Source organism: Pteronotus mesoamericanus, unplaced genomic scaffold, assembly GCF_021234165.1.
Source record: "Pteronotus mesoamericanus isolate MK-2021 breed Mesoamerican mustached bat unplaced genomic scaffold, CSHL_Meso_final contig_25, whole genome shotgun sequence".
Classification (NCBI taxonomy): Eukaryota; Metazoa; Chordata; class Mammalia; order Chiroptera; family Mormoopidae; genus Pteronotus; species Pteronotus mesoamericanus.
In genome coordinates this window covers 33290274-33313951 of record NW_026555105.1, presented here as the reverse complement: position 1 = coordinate 33313951, position 23678 = coordinate 33290274, and the positions used below count along the sequence as shown (strand labels likewise).

At 35.6% G+C, this 23678-nt stretch overlaps 1 protein-coding gene and 1 pseudogene across 1 annotated transcript in view; one reads left to right on the top strand and one right to left on the bottom strand.

Moving 5' to 3' along the window:
• MACROD2 (mono-ADP ribosylhydrolase 2) overlaps window positions 1-23678 on the bottom strand; it is a 2155137-nt gene that overhangs the window by 1498300 nt on the left and 633159 nt on the right. The window lies entirely within an intron of this gene.
• LOC129070883 (lysine--tRNA ligase-like) lies at window positions 8877-10628 on the top strand (annotated as a pseudogene).

Here is a 23678-nt window from a genome sequence, read left to right as displayed (position 1 = left end):
TTTAAAATACAGGGAATTATAATTTTTGCCTACATTAATAGTGCATCCTAAAATACGTATTTGTAAAATGTACATATACCAAAATTAATACATTATTTTCTTTTTTATTTTAGATTTTCTTATATTTTTTCTATCACCATTTATTCTCCTATACCCTCACCCATCTCAAGTAACCTCTCTCCCCCAAATAATTTTATTATTTGATATAAAATTATTAAAATCCTATGAATACCTATTGAAATTCAATTGGTCAAATGTGATGTAATACAGAATAAATAGAATTGTGAGCTTCTGACAGCATTTCTCAAACATGGTCCAGGAACCCCTGGGCCTTCCTGAGGTTGTTTCCAGGTATCCATGAGGTCAAAACTACTTTCATAGTAATACAAAGATATTAATTTTTATTGCCATTTCTTCAGAGAGTAGAGTGGAGTCTTCCACAGGCTGTTATGTGTGATATAACAAATAGATATAAAACAGGAGAATCCAACTGCCTTCTATTAAGACAGACATTAAATGTAAATGTTCTTGCAAAAATGTAAAATGATGCAATTCATCTTATTACATTTTATTATTTGGAAAATACCTTTAGTTATATTTCATTTAAAATATGATACTAATAGTAATGGGTTTTATGTTTGCTATTTATATAGCAGGTTTATTATAATTTTAAGGTAATTAATTAATAAATATTTCAAAAGTTTGTTTTAATTTCTAATTCAGTAAGTATTGCTGCATATAGCACAATAAGCAAAACTCTTTGCTCAGTCATTTTTAAGAGTGCAAATGTGTCACAATACCAAAATATATGAATATTTTTTATATTTTATATGTATTGTATTATACATTTTATAATATGTAATGTATTGTGTTATATCTATTTTTGTACAATACATATTTTATAATTTATATAGTTAGTCAATCATTTCTTAAGTGCAGAAAAAGAGTTAACATCTTCATGTACCTCATTTATCTGCCTTAGCCATGGATAAGTGAACAGAGACTTAATCAGAAAAGCCTAGACTGTGATGGGCCTGCAGGGTTATGGCAGGAAGCATTGTGACTCAGGAAAGAGGTTCAGATGACTGCCTGTCTTGCCCATTAGTCCCCATAGGTCTTAGCATATATTTGATGAATGAATGAATCTGAAGAGAAGGGTAAATGGTTAGAGACGCAGCTGAGAAAATAGAGTTTAATAAAATGAGACTGAGTAACAACAATCTGAATGGATGAACCCAAAACAAAGGAGAAAATAAGTGTAAGTCCAAGTAAGAAGAGATCTGAGCCCAAGGAGCAATGAGAGCAGAAAAAAGATAGAGAGCATGAGCTAGTACAGAAATGGCAGCCTTGGGAATGTCGCAAGTTCTCACAGACAAGGGCATCTGATCAGTACAATTTCATCACATCACTATGGAACCCTGAAAACATCACACCCTTCTTAGAAGGTCAGTCCTTCATGGTTGAGGCTAATTCCTCATGCACCACAGTCCTGATGGGGGTGGTACTATATTTTCAGGGAAATAAATACTAGCTGAACCTGGAAATCTAGAATACCCATTGCTGGAATAAGCCAGCCCTCTGGATCTTGGGAATTTTCTTTTGAAACCCATTCCATTCCCACTCCTACCAGTGGTCCAAGGCTAAGATGAACTTTGGGTGGGCTCAGCCACCAGAAACACATTTTATGAATAAACTGGGTAGATCTAATCTATTTGTCTAATACAGTTGTTTGGGGAATTTTTCAACAGCCTTCTCTGTTGTGAAGTATGGACCATTCACAAGGATAGCAGTATAGCAATGAAAATTATCAAGGATAAAGGATTCATTCATCCTGGAAAGGTCATCTGAATAAAGTGACCAGTATTGCACATTTCTGGGGAAGAAAAGTCTCCTTGCACTAAGGTGAGACCTAATCCAAACCTTTGCTCATAACATTCTTAACCCAAAAGGTCTTGTATGTTATAAAAACAATCTTATCAGGTCCTCAGGGGTAGATGAGGATATTTGCAGAGTTGAAAAAAATTAGTATAAATTTCAATTTAATGTCTGTGCCTTACATGACTATGAACATCATGGGGCAGAAACCTTTTTTTAGACATTGCTGACACTCAACAAATATTTGTTTAATTAATAAATGTAGGATGAAAAAATGAATGAGTGGATTCCCTAGCTCCAGGAAAGGAAAAAGACTGGTAATATCAAAGATGCTGGGTCTGGTTATACTCTAGAAACTGTTATTTATTTAAGTTTCCTTCGGTGTGAAAATGGTTAAACTTGATTTCATACTACAATAAGTAGTAGAACACAGTGCCAGACTCAGGGTTTCTGGTGACTTTTTTCTAGATTTATTGAGGCATAATTGACAAATAAAACTGTAAGAGATTTAAAATACAGAATGCGATAATTTGATATGCATATACATAGTGAAAGGATTCCCTCCCATTGAACTAATTAACACAACCATCATCTCACCTAACATATTCACTTTTTTGGGGTGGAGGGTAAGAACATTTAATTTTTTTTTTATTTATTGATTTGAGAGAGAGAAAAACAACATTGATTTGCTGTTCCACTTATTTATGCATTCATTGGTTGATTCTTGTATGTGCCCTGACTGGGGATTGAACCCCCAACCTTAGCATATCAGGACAATGCTGTAACCAACTATGCTACCTGGCCAGGGCTTGATGAAAAGTTACCAGTAAGTTCTACTCTCTTAAGCAAGTAATTATATAATATAGTGTTATGAACTATAATCACAATGTCATGCGTTTCTGTTTCTATGAATTTAACCTTTGCTATTTTTTTTAATTTTTTTTTAATTTTAATTAATTTATTTACTTTTTAAATACCACACACAAGTGATATCATGCTGCATTTGTCTTTCTCTGTGAGGCTTATCTTAATGTAATGCCTTCCAATTTCATCATGTTCTCACACATGAAGGCACTTATTTTCTTAGGGCTAAATAATACTCGTGTGTGTGTGTGTGTGTGTGTGTGTGTGTGTAAGAGAGAAGGAGTGTGTATTTATCACATTTTCTTTATATATTCGTCTGTTTTTTTAAATTTATTTTATTTTTCAATTACAGTTGTACAATATTATATTAGTTTCATGTGTATGATCCAGTGGTTAGACATTTGTATAACTCACCATATGATCACTATGTGATAAATCTTGTACCTATTGGACAAATATACATAGTTATTACAATATTGTAGACAATAGGCCCTATGCTGTACTTTACATACCCATGAATATTCTGTAACAACCAAGTTGTACTTCTTAATCCCTTCACCTTTTCCACCCATTATCACAGCCAACCATCAATGTATTCACTGTGTCTGAGTCTGTTTCTGTTCTGTTTATTTGCTTATTTTGTTCTTTAGATTCCATATATATGTGAACTGATATGGCATTTACCTTCCTCTGTCTGACTTATTTCACTCAGCACAGTACCCTCTATGTCCATCCATGCTGTTGCAGATGGCAAGATTTCATTCTGTTTTTATGGCTGAGTCCTATTTTATTGTATATATGCACCACTTCTTTAATCATTAATCAATTGATGGACATTAAGTTTCTTCCATATCTTGACTATTGTAAATAATGCTGCACTAAACATATGGATGGATGTACTTTTTGATTTAGTATTTTGGGTTTGTTTAGATAAATATCCAGAAGTGATATTTCTGGGTCCTTCTCTGTCTTGTGTTATAGCCTTTATTTTAAAGTCTATTTTGTCTGGTATAAGTATTGCTACCACAACTTTCTCTTTTTCCTTTTGTTTCCATTTTCATAAAACACCTCTTTTCATCCCTTTACTTTCCACCTGTGTGTGTCCTTCAATCTGAAATTAGTCTTTTATAGAGAGCAAATGTAAGGGTCACATTTTGTTATCTATTCAGCTATAATATGTCCTTTGATTAGAGCATTTCATTTTTTTGCATTTAAAGTAATTGTTGCTAGATATGTATTTGTTATCATTTTACTATTCATATTTTTTATCATTTTCTTCTTCAACATATATTATAATACTGATTTGGAGGTGATGAACTCCTTTATCTTTTTCTTGTCTGGAAAGCTCTTTCTCTGTCCTTCAATTCTAAATAATAGCTTTGGTGTATAGAATAATCTAGGTTGTAGGTTCTTGCTTTACATCACTTTGAATATTTCATGCCAATCCCTTCAGGCCTGCATAGTTTCTTTTGAGAAATCAGCTGACAGTCTTCTGGGAGCTCCCTAGCAGATAACTGTCTTTCTCTTGCTGCTTTTCAGATTCTCTGTCGTTGATTTTTGGCATTTTAATTATGATGTACACTGGTGTGGGTATCTGTGGATTAATCTTGTTTGATATATTTTGCACCTCTTGGACCTTTATGCCCATTTCCTTCAACAAATTAGAAAAGTTTTACATCATTTTTTCAAATAGGTTTTCAATTCCTTGATCTCTCTCCTCTCTTTCTGGTACTCCTGGGATGTGAATGTTGACTGGGTATTTTTTGCTTCTTTACCTTCACATTGCTGATTTGATCCCCTGCTGCATTTACTCTACTGTTGATTCCTTGTAATAACATATTCTTCATTTCTGACCAGTTCTTTTTTATGTTTTCTATCTCCATTTTTATGTTTCCTATTTTTTTTGGTTTGCTTTTTTTTTGGTTTGGTTTTTCTTTGGTTTTTCTCCCCCTCAGGATTGTTTTCTATTCCTTCTAAGCATTTTGAAAATGTCTAATAGGTTTTGTATCCTCTATTACTGTTAATCTGTTTTAATAAACTATTATTTTAAAATACATTATTATTGCTATTATTTAATAATTAATTCTGTACCCTGCATTAAGTACTTACTATGATCGTTAGCCAGGAACTACAACATGATCAAAGACAGAAATCAACATTAGGCTTCTGTTTCCTTTTGAGGGTTTACTTTTTGTTCTTTGAGTTTTTTGGTTTTTTGGGGGTTTTTTTCTTTTTTTTTAATTTTTATTTTTTTAATTAATTAATTTATTTTTCCAAATACATTTGTCTCTACCTTCTCCCCACCACTTTCCCCTGCACCCACTCCTTCAGTCCTTCCCCAATTTGGTTTTGTACATGAGTCCTTGCTATATGTTCCTTGACTTGAAGTTCTTTGACTATTTTCTGAAGTTCTAAGTTCATCATTCTTCCCCTAAGTTCATTGGGCATATTTATAATCAGTGTTTTAAACCATGTATCTGGTAGATTGCTCATATCTATTTTGGTTAGTTCCTTTTCTGGAGTTTTGTGCTGTTCTTTCATTTTGGACATGTTTATTGGTCTCTCAGTTTGGGCTTCCTCCCTGTGTTTTTATGTATGGTATTAGGTAGAGCTACTATGTCTCTTGGTCTTGGGAGAGTGGCCTTATGTAGTAGGTGTCCTATAGGGCCCAGTAAGGTAACCTCCTTGGTCAGCCAAGGAGGGCACTCTTAGTGTGTCCCAGACCCCATGTGAGCTATGTGCACTCTCTGTTGTAATTTAGCCTTGATTGCTGTTGGTAATTCAATAAGAGTAATTTAAAGCTAGGCTGTTTGGCTGTGAGGACTGGCTGTCACACTGTGAGGATCTGCTATACAGGTGCCAACCCCACAGAACAGGACACACTTCAGTGGGACTCTGGTGCCAGATTGAGTTCACTCCTTGAGTGTTTCACTGGTGGAGGTAGTTGAGGGGTGCTTGGGCAAAATCTGAAGCTGTATACTAGGTGTGCTGGCTCTGGGGACTCTGAGGAGGTGCAGGCGAAGGTCAGCTGCTGCCTGTGTTCTGCCTGGGTTCTTCTGCATGGGCTGCAAAGTGATCTGCAAATGGCTGCTACTTGTGTTGGGCTTGGAGGTGTCCAGGAGAGGTTAAGCTATGAACCAAGGCCAACTGCCCCTAGTGCCAGGCCTGGGGGTATATCGAGGCTACATGCTGTTTGTTTGAGAGATTTAATGACAGTATGAAGTATGAACCAAGACAGGCCATTCATATGGAAAAGTCACTGGCAATAGTTTGGGTGGGCCTGCAAATTGGGTAGAGCAGGGTTTCAGATTATCACCAGGTCAGAGAAAATAGTGATATGTTGATGGAGGCTCAGCTACACCACTGCCTGCTGGCTCTGTAGGGGAAGGGCCCAGCAAAGGAACAATGGGCTTTGCCAGCACTTCTGTCTGGAAGAAAGCTGTCCCTCTATTCCTGGCTGAACAATTTATTCTCACCCCATATGTCCCTGGCAACTTTAGAGCTGCTGCCCCAATGCTGGAGCTCAGAGCAAATGAGTCTGAGAGAGTTCATGCACATGATCTTTAAGAGGAATGGCTGAGACTCCAGTAGACCTCTTCCTACTGGTTTTTACAGCCAAAGTTATGGGGAATTCTTTTCCCAGGACTGATTACTTGGCAGACACAGTCCCAGGAACTTGGCATAGTAAAATGAATAAGACAGACAAAAATCTCTGCCCCCACGAAATTCACATCTAGTAAACAAGCAATATATAATTCCAGGGACTCACAATAGACTCATATAGCCTTAGATACTATTATACCTCACTTCCAAATGAGAGAAGTGAGGTCCAGAGGGGTTATTTGATATGGCTCTGACACTCAGTTTATCAAGGACAGAGCCAGCACGCAAATCTGGTTTTATACCAAATCCTAATGTTATTCCATTTGGCTATATCACTTCCTTATTGCATACTAAACACTAAGCAAAAAAAAAAAAAAAAAAAAAGGTTATTTCACAATGCCAAATACTGTTTACATTTATATTAATCTCTACTTTTATATAAGGGTATCTTGGATAAATAGGTGTATGTAATACAGCTCAATGAATTTTCATGAACTGAACACACCTTTCTAAACAGCATTAAAAAAATTATCATTCCCCCCAAAACCTTCTCCTGCCCTCTTTCAGTTACATACATACTCCGTGGGTAACCACTATCTTGAGTTCTAACAGAAGAAATTAATTTTGCTTCTTTTTGTGCTTTGAATAAAAGGAATTAGATAGTATATACTGTTTTGCACCTGACTTATTTATCTTAATATTATTTGTGAGATTCACCCATATAATTGTGTATAGTTAAGTATTATTTATTCTCATTACTTATCTTCTCTGCTGTTGACTGGTATTAGATTACTTTCCATTTGGGGATAATATGGATAGTGCTGCTATGAAGATTCCTGTGTAGTCTCTTGGTGAATATTTTACATATTTTTCATGAGATCACACCTAGGAATGGCATTGCTGAATCGTAGCATAAATATATATTTAGTTGTAATAGATATTGTCAAACAGTTTTCCAAGGTAGTTTTAATTATCTACTCTCTTCCAAGTAGTAGTTTAGAGTCCCACCTACTCCAGGTTTAAATTTTTATAGTAGATGCCAAAATGCCTTCTAAAATGGGCACCAGTTCACCTCTAAGGTAACCTCACATTATTTTACTTATTTTCATAAAAATTCATATATATCTGTCCTATATTTAAAAAACAGAAATAATATAGTAAATAAATACAATTAGTTATCCCCATTATTAGACTCTTCTATAAAGCACTTTCAGGTACCAACAAAAATTATAGAACATATATGGCAAAAAAAAAAGAGAAAATTTCAGGAAGCCTGGGATCCCCTATTACCTTTGGCAAAATCTATTAAGCAAACACTTCTTAACCGAATATAACTGATCATTTGACTAGAGTGATAATAGTCTTTTCCTTCTTTTTCATTTCCCATATCTGTGTATTCCTGAAATAATAAAATACCTTCTCCTAGAAAAATAGCAACTGCTTAATGCATAGTGACAGGATATTAGGCAAGCAAAGCTTCTAGAAGATTGAATAATTTGGTATTTCTTAATTGGAGAAAGAGTCCATGATTACAATTTGCAAAGACTGGTTGAATCTTCATTATAATAAGCTAAAAGCCTTTCTGACAAATTCTCTGTATTTTGATTTTAATAGAATTCCTATCAAAGAACCACAAGCAGCAAACACTTATCTATATTCTAATTCAGATGAGTAAAACATAAAAATGCATGAGGTCCTGTACCATTTGTAACATAAATCTTTTTGCTCCTCAGCCTCCGATTAGATCCCATGGAAAGAGAGGGACCAAGTGATATTTCAGAAACAAAGTATGTAATAGATACTCAATAAACCTGGAGACTGGCAAAATAGATTACTGTTTTATTAAAAGTGATGGAAATATAAAAGGAAACTCAGCTTATCCAGGCTAATTCTAACAAGGATTATACATAAAACAGTGCTAAATATAACCACAATCATCTGGACATTGTGACTTTCCTAATGCTCGCTGGCTAAGCAGGACATTGACAGATGCTGTGAAATCACCCCTAAGAAGGAAAAGAGACACATCTCCCATCTCTCATAACTTTAATATTTATTAGGGACTTAATAATAACCAATGTTAGAGAACTAGCCCAGCTATAAAGTGGAAAAACTAAGCAAATATATTTGTTTAGCTAGTGTATCCTTTTTCTCTGGGCCCAAGTTCCTCAGTGTACACTGGAACAAGCTGTTTCCTAATCTGAGTGGCTTCTAACATGTTTATGAAAAAACGCATATACTTCTCCTCAGACTTAACAATTCAAAATCCTCATGGTCAGACCAAGAAATCTGCATTCTTAGGAAGTGCACAAAGCAAAGTTTGAGAATCACCGCTCAAACTGGAATTGGACGTAAGTGGGAAGATTGGGGTGGAAAGAGGAGAAACAGAAATAATTCAGGCTATATCATTTTTAACTGTAATTAAAAAAAGAAATCACATAACTCTGTTTCTCACTTTTGGACTAACCATTAGAATAATCAAGCTATGCCTTAACAATAAAGATACCACCTTTAAAGTTGTGCCCTACAGAAAGATGGCTATAGTGCAGGGACCTGAGGTGTATGTGGACTGCAGCCAGCTGAAATTAAGCAATAATGAGCTAAAGAGATATCTGAAACCTGAGCAAGAAAGTAGTAGAGAAGGAGGCCTAAAAGTAGAGCTCAGTGAGAAACAATTTAGCCAGATAAATGCTGCTGCTACCAACTACATCATTGACAGTGATGTGAGTGCCAGGGAGGAAAAGCTCAACCCAAACCAATACCATAAGGTCCACAGCCAAGCAGTCAAACTAAAGAGCAATGGAGAAGACCTGTAGCCATGCAAGTTCCGTATAGACATCTTGCTCACCCACTTTGCCTATGAATATAGCTTCCTGCAGCCTAGGGACCACCTGAGTGGCATCACCTTCAAGGTGGCAGGTAGGATCCATGCCAAAAGAGCTTCTGGGTAAAAGCTCATCTTCTATGACCTTAGAAGAGATGGAGTCAAATTGCAAGTCATGGCCAATTCCAGGAATCATGAATCAGAAGAATAATTTATTCATATCAGTAACAAACTACATCAGGGAGACATAATTGGAATTCAGGGAAATTCTGAGAAAACCAAAAAGGGTGAGCTGAGCATCATTCCCTATGACAACACACGGCTGTCTCCTCGCTTGTATATGTTACCTCATCTTCATTTTGGCCTCAAAGATAAGGGAACACAATATCAGCAGATACTCTGACTTGATCCTTAATGACTTTGTGAGGCAACAATTTAACATCCATTCTAAGGTCATCACATATATAAGACATGTTTTTTGATGAGTTCAGATTCCTAGAGGTTGAAACTGTCATGATGAATATCATCACAAGGGGCAGCTGTAGCTAAGCCTTCTATCACCTTCCACAATGAGCTGGACATGAATTTATATGTGAGAATTACTCCAGAACTCTACTATAAGATGCTGGTGGTTGGTAGTGTTGTCTGGGTTTAGGAAATTGGATGCCAGTTTTGGAATGAAGGAATTCATTTGATTCCCAATCCTGAGCTCACTACTTGTGATTTCTACTTGGCCTACACAGACTATCACAATCTCATGAAAATCCTGGAAAAGATGATTTCAGGGATGATGAAGCACATTATAGGTGGTTTCAAGGTGATCTGCCATCCAGACAGGCCAGAGGGCCACGCCTACAAGATTGACTTCATCCTACTCTTCTGAAGAATCAGCATGTAGAAGAGCTTGAAAAAGTACTGGGGGTGAAGCTGCCAGAAACTAACCTCATTGAAACTAAAGAAATATCATGATATCCATGTGGCAAAAATAGTTGAATGCCCTCCCACCTTGGACCACAGTCAGGCTTCTTGATAAGCTTGTTGGGGATTTCCTGGGAGTGACATGTATCAGTCCTCTGTTCATCTGTGATCATTTGCAGATAATGAGACCTTGGACAAAATGCCACTGCTCTATAGATAGTCTGACTGAGCGCTTGGAACTTATTGTCATGAAGGAGGAAATAAACCATGCCTACACCGAGCTGAATGGCTGAATGACCCCATGAGGCAGGGGTGGCTTTTCAAAGAACACGTTATAGATGAAAACTTCTGCACTGCCCTGGACTAAGGGCTGTCCGCCACAGATGGCTGAGGCAAGGGCATCGATTGCATCACCATGTTTCTCATAGACTCCAGTAACAGCAAAGAAGTCCTTCTGTTTTCTGCCATGAAAACCAAACACAAGAAGGAAAATGTGGCAACTGCTGATACACTGGAAAGCACAGCAGCTGGCATGTCTGTCTAGAAAATAATAATTTCAAGTCACATAACTCAAGAATTTTTGCACCTCTGCAGAAGACCAAGGACTGCAAAGGAAATTCTTCTACATTGCTATTCATTTGACTATTGCAGTTCAGTTATGAGAAGAGAGAAAACAAATTAAGAATTTCTTTTTTATTCCTTGTTACCAAATAAATGATTTGTCTCTTAAAAAATAAGATAAAAAAGAGATACCTGGCCTCATATCAAACACATTAAATTAGAATCTCCTAAAGAAGGACCTAGAGTCAATATTTTTGACAAGTTTCCACAATTCCAAAGATAAGGAAAATTTGAACCATTGTGGAAACTGTCTTACATTCTGTTCAAACAGTTAGCCTTAGCCAATTAGAGAGTTTAAAACTTTCACTCCCAAATTTTCATAGAGCTTAATAATATATTTCTTTCTTGAACTCTCTCCATGGTTTAAGACAAAACAAAACACAAACATTTTAGGCTGCTAATAGTCTTCATTTGTATAGCTGGATTTTTTCTTCATTCTTTCTTTTTAAATTACAAAGTGAACATACTCAGGTAACCAGCACCCAGATCCAGAAACTGAATACCACCTGGACTCCAGAAGTCCTCCTTGTACATCTTTCTTGACACTACCTTGTATTTCTAAACACCATCATAATTTGTAATACCATACATTATTTTTACCTGTCTTTAAAGGCTATTGAATAATAGCATGTGAAGAAAACTGAATAATATATGATATGCTCATTGATATCCAGTTTCTTTCATTCAACATAGAGCTTGTGAATTTTGTCCATGTCCTTGCATGTACTTATGGTTGGCTCATCTTTTTTGCTATATTATTCTTTTGTAAAAATGTATCACAATTAATTCATCTACACTACTATTGATTATTTCCACTTTGGGACTAATAACAATTGTACTTCTGTAAACATTCTTATGAATGTCTTTGAAGAACATATGGACTCATTTCTCTCAGTTCCATACCTAGGGATAAAATTGCTGAATTAGAAGGTAAGTGCCTGTTTACCTTCAGTTTTACTGTCAGTTTTCCAAAATAGTGACACTTGCCCCAGAAAAAAAGAAAAACATCAGCTATACCAATGTATGGTGTTGCCAGCCTTTCTCATTTTAATCATTCACTCTGGATTTTATTTGCATATTCTATCATTGATTTCTGAATTGCTTTTATTAATAATGGTATTTATGATCCCAATTTCTTTGTAGCTTTTCTTTTAACAGTCTATAATTTTCAATCTAGCATCTAATATTTAAGCTGCTACATAGATTTAGCCATGTAAAGGAGAATAAGCTCACAATAAAAAAAAAATGGCCTAATTCCATTTTACTTTTACTCTATAAACAGAAGCAGAAACAGCCATCTTCAATTAATTTCAGACTCTCTAAATATTGAAAGATGAAGAAAAGATGGAAGGCCTAAAGGATGGTAGATGGCTAAGCCAAGTCTAGTAAATAACTTCTTTAAGAAAGTGTGAAGCTTCACTAAACTGGGCTGGGGAAAAGACTATAGACATGGAGAGATACAAATTTCTCTTCTTCCTCCCCTTCTTCTTCTTCCCCTTCTCCTCTTACTCCTCCTTCTTCCCCTTCTCCTTCTCCTTCTCTTCTTCCTCCTCCTCCTCCCCCCCTCCACCTCCTCCTCCGTCTTCTTCCTTTTCTTCACTTAATTTTTCTGGCTGTAGTATCCAGCCAACAAAAATTCCTTTTCAGTAATGGCTCAATATCTATATTATTAGTCAATGTATTTGTGAAAGCAACATAATGTGAAACTGAAGTTTTAATAGTTTTCTTTTTTTAAGAGAAGAAATGTAATTAATTCATGGAAGATGAACTTACATTATTCAAGACCCTGGTATTATTTTCCATATTCCCTATATGGTACTTTGTCACTAAAAATGTAGCATAGGTTTAGCCAGAAACTTAACTCCTAAAAAAATACTGTGTTAGACTTCTGGTCAAGATGGAGGCATAGGTAGACACACTTTGCCTCTTTGCACAACCACAAGAATTACAAATGACCTCAAAACAAAAAACACCCAGAACTGCCAGAAAATAGAAATATATGGAAGTCCAACAATCAAGAATTTAAAGAAGCCACATTCATCCAGAGGGGTTGGAGGGGCGGAGTTACAAAGACAGGCAGAGAGGCAGGGTGATGTGAAGACGTGGTGAAGGCAGTGGTGGTGGAACTTATGGTCCCACCTTCATGTGTAGTGGATAAAAATTGGGAAGGATATCTTGGGAGCAAGTAATCCCAGCCCCAGGTCATTTCACACAGCCCAGGGTGCCAGCACCGGGAAGATAAAGCCCCATTACCTCTAGCTATAAAAACCACTGGGGTTTGGGGAGGTGGAAGGAACAGCCAGTCCCACAGGAGAGTCCACTTAAAAGGGCCTGCATAGGCTTAGAACATACACTAACCCACCCACTCTGGAATTCAAAACCAGGGCAGCAGCTAGAAGGGTGCCAGTTGTGTAAAGTGAAGTGGGTGAAGTGACTGGGAGCAGGGCAAGTACTGGAAAAACCTACAGAAGAAAGGCAACAGTTTTGCCCCCCCCTTTCCACTACCTCCCCCCACACAGAGCCACAGAGTGGTGAAGCAGTTTGCCCTGACCTGGTGAATACCCAAGGCTCTGTCCCATACTGCTTAACAAGTGCACTAACACAGGGAGTCAAAGCAGCTCTACCTAATACACAGAAACAAACACAGGGAGGCTGCCAAATTGAGGAGACAAAGAAATATGGCCTAAAGGAAAGAGCAGAACAAAATCCCAGAAAAAGAACTTAACAAAACAGAGATAGCCAACCTATCAGATGCAGAGTTCAAAACACTGGTGATGAGGATACTCAGAGAACTCACTGAGTATGGCAAAAATCTAATGGAAGAAATGAAGTTTACACTAAGTGAAATAAAGAAAAATCTACAGGGAAGCAACAGTAAAAAGAAGGAAGTCAGAGTTCAAATCAACATTTTGGAACATAAGGAAGAAAGAAACATTCAACCAAAACAGAATGAAGAAACAAGCATTCAAAAAAAACCCAAGAACAATATAAGAAGCTTCTGGGGCATCTCCAAAAGAGCCAACATCTGAATCATAGGGATGCCAGAAGGACAAGAGGAAGAGCAGGAAATTGAAAAAAATAATGAAAGAAAACTTCCCTAATTTCATGAAGGAAATAGACATACAAGTCCAGGAAGCACAGAGAGTCCCAAACAAGTTGAACCCAAAGAGGACTACATCAAGACACATCATAATTGAAATGCCAAGAATTAAAGACATTGAGGGAATCTTAAAAGCAACAAGAAAAGAGTGGAGAGTTAACCACAAAGGAGTTCCCATAAGACTGTCAGCAGATTTCTCAAAAGAAACTTTGCAAGCTAGAAGGGATTGACAAGAAGTATTCAAAGTGATGAAAAGCAAGTACCTACAACCAAGATTACTCTTTCTAGTAAAGCTATTTAGAATGGAAGGGCAGATAAAGTACTTCTCAAGAAAGGCAGAGCTAAAGGAATTCATCATCACCAAGCCATTATTACATGAAATGCTAAAGGGACTTATTTAAGAAAAAGAAGAAAATCAAAACTATTAACATTAAAATGACAACAAGCACAACTATCAACAACTGAGTATAAAAACAAAAATATACTAAGCAACAACCAGAACAGGAACAGAATCATAGCTATGGAGATCATTCGGAGGATATCAGCTGGGAGGAGGAAGGGACAGAATGGGGGAAAAGGTTCAGGGATTAAGGAGAAGCTAAAGAGCCTATATGCACGACCCATGGACATGAACTTAGGAGGGCATTGCTGCAGGGAATGTGGGTACTGGATGGATGAGGGCAAAGGGGGAAAAATTAGGACAATTGCAGTAGCATAATAAGTAAAATACATATTTTTTAAAAAGCATTGTGTCAAGAATACCAGTCCATTAATGAGACACCTCACAGACACTGAGGTAAAGAATGGACAGGAAAAGATTCCTGGTGTGAAGGAAAAGATGCCTGAGTGAGAATTTTTCTTTTCTTTCTTTTTTCTTTTTTTTTCTTTTACTTTTTTTGAAGTAAAGCAGAATTTTAGATTTATGTGCTACAGGAATATCACTCCTTGGCAATTCAAAGATAAATTGGGCTGCAGAGAAAGAACATTTTGTATACTCCCCGACAGCTTGGTATCCTGAAAGAAGACTAGAGCTGGAGCAGTTTGCAGGGTGGGGGTTAATTTCAGACTGAAGAAAGATACAGCTAATCCACTCCCTCAGGCAGAAGTCTAAATGGTATTTAGAAAGAGACTTAAGGGAAAAAAGTCTTTCACATAGAAAAATGTATGTTACTTCTCAAAAAAGCCTACATTTTCCATACATAATTTTTCCTCTCCTGCTTCTTCCCACAAAGAACTAAACCAAGGTTATTATTTAAACATTAATTAAATTGGGCAGGGAGAAGGTTTACTGTGGTTTATATAACACAAACCCATATAATTTTTTTTCTAATTATAAAGATTTGATGTTTGAACAAACACCTTTCTTCTAAGCTGCTGAACATATACAGAGGTAAATTAAACTATTTGAGTAAGGTAAGCAATTTACAACAAATTAGACAATAGCCTCACTTGCTCCCTAAACCACAAAGTCTTCATGAATGCTTTGCAATGACCCACAAAAGGAACAATAAGACAAATGTTAAAAGGTACTGTCAGAAGTACTGAATGCTAAATGATGCAAGCTTTTGTCTAAATCCATCCAAATAAAGGCAACAAATTGCCATGTCATGCATTGGGAAACCTTTCTTGTAAAGGCCTGAGCAATAATGAGATCCTTTGCACTTCTGCAGTGTCAGATCATATCAAATACAAAGGAGCATACTCTAACCTGAATATACCAGATGCAGCAAAGTCGGTTTACAATTGTTTGTATTAAAAATAATAAAGTAATTAATAAATATTAATACAAGAATAAATTGTTTTGTGTACTCACAGCTGTAAACCTACTTTTGCCCCACCCTGTATTTATTTAAGTAATCATCTTTATATTTATAACACAAATCAAAATACTCTTTCATTCTACTATTGTATTTTTTCGAATAGAAAGATAATATAAATCATACAAAGCTAACATAAAAGTAAGCTTATTACCCCACCAACTAACTCAAAGTTCTTAATAAAATGTCACCTCTCTCTCTCCCCAATGCACCTCTAATGCATGTTATGCTTCACAACAGTATTTTCTAAACTTCAGAATTTGGCCTTGCTAAATATATGCTCCAGTATTCCAGAAGCCCATGGTAACAGTAATAAGAAATAATGCTTTGTCACTATTCAATTATAAAATATATAATCTTGCTCTCATTCTATATGTTCTTCATAATGCAGAGGGGGTATCTATTATATGGAGCTTACCAGACAGAATTAGGAGTTTTAAGTATAATTCTAATTATTTATATTTGTAATATAATATAATATAAAATATTATATAAACCTCAATTGAATTATTTCTTTTTCCATCCAAATGTCTGGCACAACATGAATACAAATGTGATTTATTGAATCTTTACTTTGTTGTTTCTGTTGCCAACTATATAAACAGGCTTTCAAAATTGTCAGTCAGCTAACAATATGTTTTATTAGCAGAGATAAAATCTAAATAATTAACCAGGACAAGCACAGGCACTAACTAATCAGAATAAACTCCCAGGCAATCAAAGTGGTCATCACTATAAATAACAGACTTCGTCATGCAAGCGTGTTCTGGCGGAAGAGCAGCCCTGATGAAACATGTTCTTGCAGCAGTCACTGATATTTGGTGATCTTCAGTGATCTATAGCTGGGCACATGCACACATACACTCCCATACATATCTATTACTTGTTTTTCATCTTATTTATTATTATATGACATTATATCATTGACATTTATGTATCTTCAGCATGTCACCAGATACAGATCCAGTTCACTCTTCTTAGTACCATCATAATATCTCAGGGCATAGATGTATCATTCCTCTATTGGTAGATCGTTACTCTACTGACAGACATTTAGGCTACTTTCTGTTAACCCAGTAAATATCATTGCGGTCTACCTATATACTTAGGCAGTGTGTGTGCGGTTATCCTCGTATACTAATGTTTTCTTGTTTTTAACATTGAAAATTAAGATTGCTAAGTCAAAAGATATATGTTTATCTTTTTACCTGATAATGTGAGATTGTTTCCCAAAAGAGACTGCAGCAATTCACACTACAAGAGTTCCTATGACCCAACAGGCTCACACATGCTGTCCCGTGGGGTTGGTTCCCTGGAAAATAGCCCTGTAGAGTTGTTGAGTCTGGAGGCAGTGTTGGACTTGTTTATTTCCTATCTTGAGTCACTGTTTCCAGGCCAATTCAGGGAGAGGGCATAATCTTGGTCAAGACAGCTCTCTCTGAGAAAATTCTGGGAGAAGGAATTGAGAGTTGTCAGCCACCCAAAGTCTCAGTAGCAGAGAGAACTCTTCAGTCCTAAAGGGGAATCTGACCCCATCCAATGGGTAGAAAATTTGTTTCATTGTTGCTTTAACTTTTATTTTTCTAAATACTAATGCAGGAACATATTTTCACATGTTAATTGGGTATTTGGAATTTCTCTTTTCAACCTGCTTGTTTATATCCTTTGCTCATTTTTTTTTTTTGGTTGTTAGCTTTCTTCTTATCCTTTTGTAGAAACTCTTTGTATATTAGGGAAAGTAAATATTTATCATGAGTTACAAGTCATTTGTAATTACATTTAATTTATCTTTATTTTTTATTTTTTTTCCAGGTGTATCAGGGTACTGACAGGGCATCAAAGATTTTAAGTGAAAAGTTTTGAATACAAGGGCTAAGTCCTAAGATATGGGCAGGGTTCAGGAAACCAACAAAGGTACTAACAATAAATAAGAGAGAGCTATCGCTATCACTATGTCTTAGGAGTAAGAAAAGAAAAAGGAATGAACAGAGTCTGATAAAAGCTAAAGATGTGGAAGAAGAGATTCCTACGTCATACAGCTAATAAAAGTATGCCTCTTGGGGCATGGAGAAGCCAGAGAAGGGAGGGAAAGTATAGAATAATAAATACATCATATAAAATGTTTTAACTTTCTGTGTAGACCAATATTTCAATATTTTTAAAAACTTTTAAAACATTGTGATTTTTACCGTTGCAATAAGCTATTATTTCTTATAACTTCTGATTTTTGAAATAGTTTAAGACTCACAAGTTGCAAAAACTACATAGAGTTCCTGTTTACCCTTCACCCAGCTTCTCCCAATAAATATAACCATAATAACTATAACCATAGCACATTGTCAAAACCAGGAAATTGACATTGTACAATATTATTCACTCGGGTGCAAATGTTATACAGATTTCACCAGTTTTTACATGCATATCTGTGTGTGTGTGTGTGTGTGTGTGTGTGTGTGTCTGTGTGTCTTTCCATGAAATTTATTACAAGTATACAGTTGTATAAATATCACCACAATCAAGATACCATATTGTTCTACCACCACAGAGAAAGTATATTAATATCCTTCTCCCAACCCTAACCCCTGGCAACTAGTGAAATCTCATTAACTATAATTTTGTAACTTTGAAAATGTTATATAAAAAGAATTATATAGTATTTAACTATTTGAAATTGGTGGTTTTTTGCTCACCAAAATGCTGTTGAGATTCATCCAAGTAGTTGCATATATCAAAAGTTTGTTCCATTTTATTACTGAGTAGTATTCTGTTGTGTGGATATATCACCAACTGTTTATCCATTTATCCAATGAAGAACATAAGTCTTCATTTCTCTGGATCAAGTGCCCAAAACCATGATTGCTGGATTATATAAAAATTTATGTTTAACTTTATAAGAAACTGCTATTTCTATTTCTGGCAAGATGAAATAGATGTAATTTTCTCTATATTCTATGCTAGAAACAACTAAAAACCCTGGACATTGTGAAAAAAAATACAAATTAAAAACCCCTCAAGAATACTGAAAAAATGGAGGAAAAAAGGTAGACAAGTTAAGGCCCTTAAGACTCAAAGAATGGCAGAGTGCTGAGTTCTCAACCTTGGAGCTAAAGAAGTTGGAAGCACAAAGCCAACAGACACAGCCAATAAAGGAAAAGCCCAACAAAAGAGTACTGCTAGACAAAATAAAATCTTACATAACTAGTGTATTCCAGCCTACTATGACAAAGGAAAAAAAAAAGCATGCCTCCCTCCACCAGCAAGGCTAAGTGAGGAGCACAGACCTCCATCTTTGCAAGGTGCAAAGAGGCACTCCCAACCCCCTCACCCGAAGCAAGAGAGATCAGGGAAGGCCAGTCAGAAAGCTGGGGCTTTCACCCCCATTAGATGACAAAGAGGCTTATGCAGTTTCAATGGAGACCACCAGGGGAGCCAGGCCAGTACTCCCACCAGCAATAACATAAAGGCTCATCCATGGGTGTGAACAAAGGCCCAGTAGGGCACCTGAAGTTGTAGGACCTTCTTTTTTTCTTTTATTTTTTATTTAATCTTTGTAGTATTTTTTCCCAATACCATTTAGTCACCTTATATCCTCTGCCTCCCAGCAATCAAACACTGTTGTCCACATCCATGAGTCTTTTTTCTTTTTTGCTGAATCTCACCCCACTAGCTGTCATCTTGCTCTCCATATATGAGTCTGTCCCAATTTTCCTTTTAATTCAGTTTGTTCATTAGATTCCACATATGAGTGAAATCATATTGTATTTGACTTTCTCTGACTGGCTTATTTCGCTTAGCATAATGTTCCCCAAGTCTGTCCACACTGTCACAAAGGGTAAAATTTACTTCTTTTTTATGGCCAAGTAGTATTCCATTGTGTATACTTAGTCCAATAGTTATTTTGTCCATTCATCTACCGATGAACAATTGGGCTGCTTCCATATCTTTGTGATTGTAAATAATGTTGCAATGAACATAGGGATGCTTATGTTCTTTTGAATTAGTGTTTTGGGATCCTTCAGGTATATTCCCAGAAGTGGGATCACTGGGTCAAAAGGAAGATCCATTTTTAATTTTTTGAGGTATCTCCATACTGCTTTCCACAGTGGCTGCACCAGTCTGCATTCTCGCCAATAGTGCAAAAGGATTTCCACTTCTCCACTTCCTTCCCAGCACTTGTTTGCTGATTTATTCACGATACCCATTATGACATGTGTGAGATGATAACTTATTGTGATTTTAATTTGCATTTTTCTAATGATTAGCATGTCTTCATATGTCTATTGGCCACCTGTATGTACTCTTTGGAGAAGTGTGTATTCAGGTACTTTGCTCATTTTTTAATTGCAGAGTTTGTTTTCTTGGTGTTGAGTTTTGTAAGTACTTTATAAATATTGGCTATTAACTCTTTGTCAGATGTATCAGCAAATGTGTTTTCCCATTATGTTCATTGTCTTTTTATTTTGTTCATGATTCTCTTTGCTGCACAAAAACTTTTTCATTTGATGTAGTCCCATTTGTTTATTTTTCCTTTTGTTTCCCTTGCCTGAAGAGATATATTCATAGCAATAATAAAATATTGCTATGAGCAATGTCTGCGATTTTGGTGCCTATGTTTTCTTCTATGATTTTTATGGTTTCAAATCTAACATTTAAGTCTTTAATCTATTTTGAATTTATTCTTGTATGTAGTGTAAGAAGATAGTCTAGTTTCATTTTTCTGCACATATCTGTCCAATTCCCCAACACCATTTATTGAATAAACTATCTTTAGCCCATTGTATGTTCTTGCTTCCTCTGTTGAATATTAATTGACTATAGAAGTGTGGATTTTTTTTTCTGGGCTCTCTATTCTGTTCCATTGATCTATGTGCCTGCTTTCATGCCAGCACAATGCTGTTTTGATTACTATGGCTTTTAGTATAATTTGATAATAGGTAGCGTTATTCCTCCAAATTTGTTCATCTTTCTAGGATTGTTGTTGTTACGCAGGGCCTTTCATGGTTCCATATAAATTTTTGAAATATTTGTACTAGTTCTGTGAAATATGTCATTGGATTCTTGATAGAAAAATACATTGAATCTACAGATTGTTTTGGATGATATAGACATTTAATGATGTTAATTCTTCCTATCCATGAACATAATATGTGCTTCCAGTTATTTGTATCTTCTTCAATTTCTTTCTTCAGTTTCTTATACTTTTCTGAGTACAGGTATTTTACATCCTTGGTTAGGATTATTCGTAGATATTTTATTCTTTTTGTAGCAATTATGAATGGGATTGTTTTCTTAATTTCCTTTCCTGTTAATTCATTATTGGCATGTAAAAATGCAACTGATTTCTGGATATTAATTTTGTATTCTGCTACTTTGCTGAATTCATTTATCAGTTCTTGTAGTTTCTTGGTGGAGTCTTTGGGATTTTCTATGTACAGGATCATGTCATCTGCAAATAATGACAGTTTTACTTCTTCCTTTCCAATTTTGATGCCTTTTATTTCTTCTTCATCTTCTCTCATTGTTGTGGCTAGGACTTCTAGAACTACGTTGAATAAAAGAAGTGAAAGTAGACATCTCTGTATTTTCCCCAATTTTAAGGGGAACACTTGTAGTTTTTGCCTATTGAGTATGATGCTGGCAGTGGTTTTGTCATATATGGCCTTTATTATGTTTACCTATGTTCCCTCTAATCCTACTTTCCTGAGAGTCTTTATCATAAGTAGGTGCTGGATTTTTATCAAATGCTTTTTCTGCATCTATTGATATGATCAAGTGTTTCTCTTCTCTCATTGTGCTTAGGTGATGAATCACATTTATTGATTTGTGAATGTTGTACCAACCTTGCATTTCTGTAATAAATCCCACTTGACCAAGTTGTATGATTTTTTGATGCATCGCTGTATTTGTTTTGCTGATATTTTGTTCAGGGTTTTAGCGTCTATGCTCATCAAGGATATTGGCCTATAATTTAAAGATCAGAGCAGAAGTAAACAAAATAGAGTCTAAAAAAATGATAGAAAAGATCAATGAATCTTCTTTGAATAGGTAAACAAGATCGACAAACCTTTAACCAGGCTCATTAAGAAAAAGAGAGAGAATGCCCAAATAAATAAAATCATAAATGAAAGTGGAGAAATAATTATTGACACCAAAGAAATACAAAGGATTGTAAAAACATATTATGAACAACTACATGCCAACAGACTGGACAACCTGGACAAAATGGATAAATTCCTAGAAACATGCAATCTCCCAAAACAAAATCAGGAAGAATCAGATAATCTCAATAGACAGAATACACCTATTATAATTGAACAGTAATCAAAAACTCCCAACAAACAAAGCCCTGGATCTAATGGCTTCACAGGTGAATTTTACCACATTCCAAGAAGAACAAACACCTCTCCTTCTCAAACTATTTCATAAAATTCAACAGGAGGGAAGTCAGTCAATCTCATTTTATGATGCCAGCATTATCCTAATTCCCAAACCAGATAGAGACACTACAAAGAACGAAGTATATTTCTATCTGGAAGTAGTTAGGCAGTGTCCCACTTCCCCTGCCAGAGAAGTGTCAGAGGGATTCAATTAAAACAGAAGGCTTAAATAAGGTGCAAAGCCATATAATATACTAGAAAAATGTTCAGGTTTCAATAAAAAAGTCACTCATAATATCAAGAACCAGAAAGATATCAAACTGCATGAAAAATGATCAATAAATGCCAACACCAAGATAGTACAACTCTTACAATTGTCTGTAAAACATATAGAGCAGCCACAATAAAACTGCTTCAATGAGCAATATACACTTCAAACAAATGAAAAAATAGAATGTCTCAGCAGAGAACTAAAAGACATAAAAAGAAGAAAATAGGAATTTTAGAACTGAAAAATAAATAACCAAAATAAATAGCGCAGGGAGTAGGCTAAAGAATGCAATGAAGGGGACAGGAGAAAGAATCAGTGAACTGGACAGCAGAATTGCCAGATTTGAATAACAGAGAGAAAATAAAGTAGGGGAAAAAACACACACACACAAAAAAGCCACAGGGACCTAGCATTTGCATCATGTGAGTCCTTAACTGAGAGGAAAAGGGGGCAGTTCTAAAATAGTACAGGAAGAAATTAAGGCTGAAAAATTTTCAAATTTGACAAGAGACATAAACCTATAGATTCAAGAAGTTGTAAAAAAAATCTTAATTAGGATACCCCAAAAGATCCATGCCACAACACATCATAATTAGACTCCTAAAAACTAAAGACAAAAAAACTTTTGAAACAAGCAGAGAAAAACAATGTTTTACTTATAAGGGAAAAATAATTCAAATGACAGTGGATTTCTCATTTAGGTTACAAGGAAGAGGTACAATTTATCTTAAGAGTTGATATGAAAAAACCATAATTTTATACCTAGTGGAAATATTCTTCAGGAATAAAGAGAATATCAGCACATTTTCAGATTAAATAAAACTAACAGAGTTTATGTCTAGCAGACCTATTCTACATGATGGGCTAAAATAAACAGAAAGGAACAGATGAAAGAAGGAAGCTTGGAAACTTCCTTCTAATCATCAGGTAGGAAAAAAGAAAAAGTATGGGTAAACACAATAGGCTTTCCTTCTCCACGTAAATTTTCTAAACTCTGTATTATGGTTGAAGCAAAAATTGTAACCCTATCTAAGATGGTTTTAAATATACATAGAGGACATATTTAAGATATTTATATTATAAATAGGGGAGGGAAAATGGGTGTACAAGGAAGGAAGATTTCTATACTTACTCCAACTGATAAAAATGGCAATACCAGTAAAACGATAAGTTGCATATATATAGTTACAGTAATCAAGACTGGAGGTATTGGTGGAAGGATAGAGATGTAGATAACAATGGATCAGAAAGAACAGAACATCCAGAAAGAGACCCACACAAATATGCCAAAGGATTCTTGACAACAAAAAATATATATATTAAGGAAGAATAGCCTTTTCAAAAAATAGTTCTAGAGCAATTAGACATTCATTAATGTAAAAATTAATTGTGGCCTGTGTTTCACACC